We start from the raw sequence: 5,998 nt of genomic DNA, 5'->3' as shown, positions 1-5,998 counted from the left end.
GTCAGGGCTCTGAAGAACAAAGCGTGCTCTTCTCAGGGCACGGAAAGCCAAAGGGAGTCCTTCTTAGGACTCTGAAGAAACTGCCACATAAGTGGCTCAGATATAAAACCATCTGAAATACTATATAAAGTTGCTCTTTGCTGGCAGGCTGTATACAGTGTCCTGCAATTAAATCTATCAATTCTCTGTGTGTGATTGTGGAGAATGATCTATGATAAATAGACTAGCAAGTACAAATAAAGAAATATTTAGTGGGGAGAACACTATGGACAGTACACACGTTGCTTACTTGAATCTCATCTTTGTAGCTAAAGGTGACAATAGACGTGCCGATTTACCTTCATATCAGGCGAACAATCGTTCGGTGCCATCTCCCATTCCCCAAACCCCGACCATCTCACACCCCCAAGTGATCACATTTACTTACCTCACACCCAGGAAGAGAATTCCCCGGCCCAGGGTTATTCCAGCGAGCATCATGGAGCATTCCTCTTCCTTCTTCTTTCTTCAGAACTCCTGGGCCACACGTATGCGAAGTAGAACCAAATAGTCCTTTCCTTCCTTTCTGATTCCGAGATGCAATCAAACCAGTCTCTGGATCTACGTTATACTAAGATCTTTAACCCTGTATTTTCTGTGTTGCCCCAGAACTCCTAGCAGTTATAGATGGCACAGTGGCAATTTCATGTATTAATACCCCCAGAACTCCTACCAGGATGACATTGAGCAAATGACACAGTGTAACTGCCAGGCAGTACTAGTGATGAAAAAGTTCTATTCCCGACAGTTTTCGTGCTGAACTCGAGGGGGATCTGCAGAGTAACGATGCCAGATACCAACCTTTTATGAATAAAATGCTTTCTCTCCTCCTCACCAAAAAAACCCAGTGTGTGTGGGCAGGAAATTCAAATATTGTTTGTGCATTGCAATCACCTCAGCTCTTCGGCTTTTCTGCAGTTGATTTAGTGCCGCCTGCTCTCTCCTGAAACAGCCTGGTGTTGGAATGCCTTGATCGCAGCATAGAGGTGAGGCTCTGCATTAATATAACTGATACAATGTCATCCGTGATCCAGACGCATACCACCATTAATTTCGATTTTTAACACTTACTAGGTGCCTAGTGATGTGTGGGCCGGCCTGAAACCCGCCAGATTACCAGCATGTTGGGTGGGTTCAAAAAAACGTCCTCTCTCCCTGCCCAAAAACCTCACATTGCTGGCTTCCTTGAATTTTAAACTCTCATCTGCCCAGCATTTTGTGACATCACCACAGGGAGGCGGGTCCATAAATAGAGGGGACAGAGTGGCCGGGTTTTGGTTTGGAGGGGGCAGGTTAGGGTCATCACTAGCGTCCGACCCTGCCTGAGCCACCTGCTGCCTGCCCACAACTACTTCCAGGTGAGTCTGCTATTTGTTCACTCCAAGTTACAAAACCGCTGTAGAAAAATTCTGGGTGGGTGTGAGGAAAATTCTGGGTGGGGGATGAGGACATTGCCCCTGGTTCAGACGCCTATGCTATGGAAGGGACACTTATATGGAATAGCTAATTAGCAGTCAAATCAAGTGCATGATGCAGGCCTGCAAAAACACCAGCACAGGCTGCAGCATGCATCTAACATTATTGCCTATTATCCCTGCTGAATAAAGATTCAGTTTGTGTTTAAATTATAGCATTGGCGACTCTGGCCAGGTTTATTGGTTTTATAATTCTGCTTCTTTGTGTGGCCTTAAAAGAAATAAGTTCAGGGCGTGTGTGTGCTGGCACATATTCACAATATACCTTTTTTTATAGCACCCCACAATGTTATTATGGTTACAGGGACCTAGCCACGTTATATTTATATTTTAATGGCCTTCAGCTTTAAATACTGCAACTGAATGTAATTTCAACAAGAATTTTTATTCCTGATTTTTTTTTTTAATTGTTAAAATGCACTATATTTTTGGGGTAATGGTGCTCAAGGGCATCCCTACAAAAGACAATTATCCAATCAAGATATTGAGGCACCATTGTGTGTTTGGGCATCGGTTCTTCTGTCTGCTGTGTAGCAGTTCTATGCTCTTACCTCAACCTTAAGCTCACAGACTAATTATTCTAAGGTTCGTTTTTAACCTTTTAATTCAGTGTGTTATCCAGTTCTCTTATCCGGTGTCTTATTGGTATTCCAATCACTAGACTACTGCAGTTGCTGCAGTGAGAATCATTATCATTACTAGTAACATATATTTATAAAGGGCCAGCATATTCTGTGGCACAGAAGCATGGGTGAAAAAACATCAAATATACAAATACTGTTTGATACCGGAAGTAAATAGGTCCCTGATCAACAGAGCTTACAGTCTAAATTATGCAATCTTCCCGTCCAGAATCAGGTTCCTTTTAATGTGAGAAAATATTCACAATGATTTATTATCCAATAATCTGGATTTATTAATATTTCATGCCATTTTCATACATTGTTTTCCGATGTTCTAGATGTAGCAAAACTCCAGGGACTGGGTAATTTAAAGGCTTACCTGTAGAGGGAGTTATTCTCCTTCTCTTTTATGTCATCGCAGATCTTCATTTCTTTTTGCCTACAATATAGAGAAATGTTTTCATCTGCTGACTTTATGGTCAATAAGCAAATCCCAGTCTGCAGATGACATGGATTTCATTTGTACAAATGACAGTTCTGTTAAAAAAAAACAAAAAACCCCAGTCTTAAACACTGTTATTGTAATGATATGTTTTAACGATATAAGGGCTCTGTAGAAGTCTGGGGGAAAATATTGCATTTTGGGTAAGAACTGCACCAGTTTTTTTGCACTTTGTCCATCATAGTATTTTCTTTTTTAAATGATATAAAGGTTTGCTTACGAACTCTGCCACAAGTGTGGTTGTGCTGAGATGGAGTGTGTGCACTTTGATGTGCATTAAAGGTACTTGCATTCAAACTCTCTGCTCTTCAGTATAGTTGTACTAAGAGCCATTGGGGTATATTTATGAAAGAATGAAGTTAGAGATCACCACAGTCCTCTCGAGTGAAAATTAGGGAGGAAAATTAGGAGGAAAGAGCAAAAAAATTGACTTCCTTGTTTGTGTGATGAAAAGTCAAGTGATTTTTTGGATTCAGGTCTGGCAAGGCACTTGGATTCGGTCAAATCTGAATCGTGTCGAAAAAGACTGAATGTTGGCCGAATCCCAAACTGATTCCTGTGAACCCAACGCTATTTGAATCTGAAAACTGCACTTTGCACATGTCACTGAGGCTCATTTATAAACACACAAATTTGCACCTGGGCAGTAACCCATAGCAACCAATCAGTGATTAGCTTTTTTCAGCCAGCTGCAGGTTGAACACTGAAAGCAATCATCTGATTGGTTGCCATGGGTTTCTGCCCAGGTGCAAATGTGCCTGGTGTTTATAAATAAGCCCCACTGTGTTTGTAAATGACCAACCCAGACTACGGCTGCCCTCCCTCTGCCAATCTTCCCAAAAGTAAGTATAAGAATGGTACATGCAAGGGGACGGGCTGGCAGTAGGTGAGGGGACAGTGAGTGAGGGGACGGGCTGGCAGTGGGTGAGAGGACAGGCTGGCAGTGGGTGAGGGGAAAGTGAGTGAGGGGACGGGCTGGCAGTGGGTGAGAGAACGGGCTGGCAGTGGGTGAGAGGACGGGCTGGAAGTTGGTGAGGGGACAGGCTGGCAGTGGGTGAGAGGACTGGCTGGCAATGGGTGAGGGGACCGGCTGGCAGTGGGTGAGAGGATAGGCTGGCAATGGGTGAGGGGACGGGCTGGCAGTTGGTGAGAGAACGGGCTGGCAGTGGGTGAGAGGATGGACTGGAAGTTGGTGAGGGGACAGGCTGGCAGTGGGTGAGGGAACTGGCAGTGGGGGCCGTAAAGATGTGTGTGGGGGGGCCCTCGGGTAGCAGCCCTTGTGGGCCTCCCACAAACCCCAGTTAAACCCTGTAAATTATCATTTTTGGTAATGGCTCATGGAACATTTTGGTTGGCATCTCAGATCAAATTACAATCATTAGCTTTTTATTCAGGAGCTCTCCAGTTTGCAATTTCAGGTTATTAGGTTCCATATTGCCCTAGCAACCTTGCACTAATGTTAATAAGAGACTGGAATATGAATAGGAGAGGCCTGAATAGACAGATGAGTAGTAAAAAGTAGCAATAACAATAAATGTGTAGCCTTACAGAGAATTTGTTTTTTAGATGGGGTCACTGACCCCCATTTGAAAGTGGGAAAGAGTCAGAGAAGAAGGCAAATAAGTTTAAAACTATAAGAAAGAAAAAATGTATTAAATTAAAAAGTTGTTTAGAATTAGCAACTGTATAACATACTGAAAGTTAACTTAAAGGTGAACCACCCCCGTTAACTCAAATAGTAACCAGCTTGCACAATGCAGTATATAAAACCAAATGTTTTCCCAAATAGCACTCACGTGGCATAATGCAGCAAGTTACCAAGGGGAGTCTGTAAAGTCTGTATCTGGTGGGTACAACCATATGTGATAATAAGGTTCAGATTGCTTTTGCCATCCTCTTCACTCTCCCTAGGCTTACAGTGTATAGCATTTAATGTAGCTGTTTTATATATCCTTTATAGGGGTGCTCTCTGCATTAGAAATTCAGCCCCTCTTCACCTTGTAGGATCACAAAAAGGTAAGTCCAGGGGAGAATGGGGCAGCATTCCGAAGGCCACTTCCAGGTTTGCTTGGGGGACAGAATTGCCCCTGATCATATTCGTTTTTGGTATGCTTCGTTATCTATTGGGTTGCTACAGAATTATTTGGGCAGTTTCTTGCATGGGAATTTCGGTCTTGTTGAGTTAAGCTGCTCAGGCAGGTCCCTATGGCCTTGGGCAGCTGCAGGAGACTCCTGGACAGGGGGTTGAGCTTTGTGCCTGAGGGTTTAAGGCCTGCTGTTGGCATAAATTATTATATAACGGTTTTATATGGTCTGCTTTCCTCACAGAAAGCCATGCATCTTGATTGTTACTGTGTATTATGGTACTGAGCTCCAGTAAAATCCTTCTTTTTAAACAGGAAACATCATTTCAAAGATGGTTCCCTCATATACAAGAATAGAATCCAATCCCAGACTGAGTGCTGTTAGTATTCCTGCAAGCTACATATTGTTCCAGTCATCAGTGATTCTACAGACACAATGGTAAATATTAAAGATTCTTAAAAAGTTCCTCTTCAAAATAGGGTCTAGACAACCATTATAGATGGACTGAGAATAATTGTAGAATAACCCCATAATATGCTGCTTATAACGCTATTGCAGCACACAAAGGGAGCAAAGTGGTAGTAGCTGCAAAGTTTGTTCCAGGTCTAGTAACCAATAGCAACCAATCCGTATTTGTTGTCTTTACTTACAGTATTTGTTGCAATAGACCAGTAATAGCTGAATAGTTAATATGGGCTGTTGCTAGCATATTTAAAGAGGTTGCTTACCTTTACATTAAATTTTAGTGTGATATTCTGAGACAATTTGCAATTAGGTTTCATTCTTTATTATTTGTGGTTTTTGTGTTATTTAGCTTTTTATTCAGGAGCTCTCCAGTTTGAAATTTCAGCAATCTGGTTGCTAGGGTCCATATTGCCCTAGCAACCTTTCACTGATGTAAATAAGAGACTGGAATATGAATAGGAGAGGCCTGAATAGAAAGCTGACTAATAAAATGTAGCTATAACAATAAATGTGCAATAACAATAAATATTGCAATAGACCAATAAAAGCTGAATAGTTACTGTGGGTTACTAGACCTGGAGCAAATTTTGCTGCTGATATTACATTTCCTGTAAAGCGCCAGCTGAAGCTGTCAGTTCCTACCTTATGGGTTATGATACTCTGTAAGGGAGTCTAATTGCTCTGCCCTCAGGAGCAGATTTATTATTAATCATAACTCAAGTTCTGACATATCAATGTAACAAAACAAGACAGAGATCAATCTTGCCTGTGTTTTCTTGCATTCTATTTAATTTGCAATCAGGTGTTTT

The 5,998-nt window shown here is 41.9% G+C and overlaps 1 long non-coding RNA gene across 1 annotated transcript; it reads left to right on the top strand.

Moving 5' to 3' along the window:
- The first annotated feature begins 1,137 nt into the window (after window positions 1–1,137).
- LOC108713611 lies at window positions 1,138–5,167 on the top strand. The gene is made up of 3 exons (XR_001935174.2): window positions 1,138–1,397; window positions 4,600–4,655; window positions 5,039–5,167. It is a non-coding gene; the product is annotated as an uncharacterized LOC108713611 (long non-coding RNA).
- The last annotated feature ends 831 nt before the right edge of the window (window positions 5,168–5,998 follow it).

This window comes from Xenopus laevis, chromosome 4L, assembly GCF_017654675.1.
Source record: "Xenopus laevis strain J_2021 chromosome 4L, Xenopus_laevis_v10.1, whole genome shotgun sequence".
Taxonomy (NCBI): domain Eukaryota; kingdom Metazoa; phylum Chordata; class Amphibia; order Anura; family Pipidae; genus Xenopus; species Xenopus laevis.
Note: the sequence above shows the minus strand (reverse complement) of the source record. Positions and strands in the feature narration are given on the sequence as shown.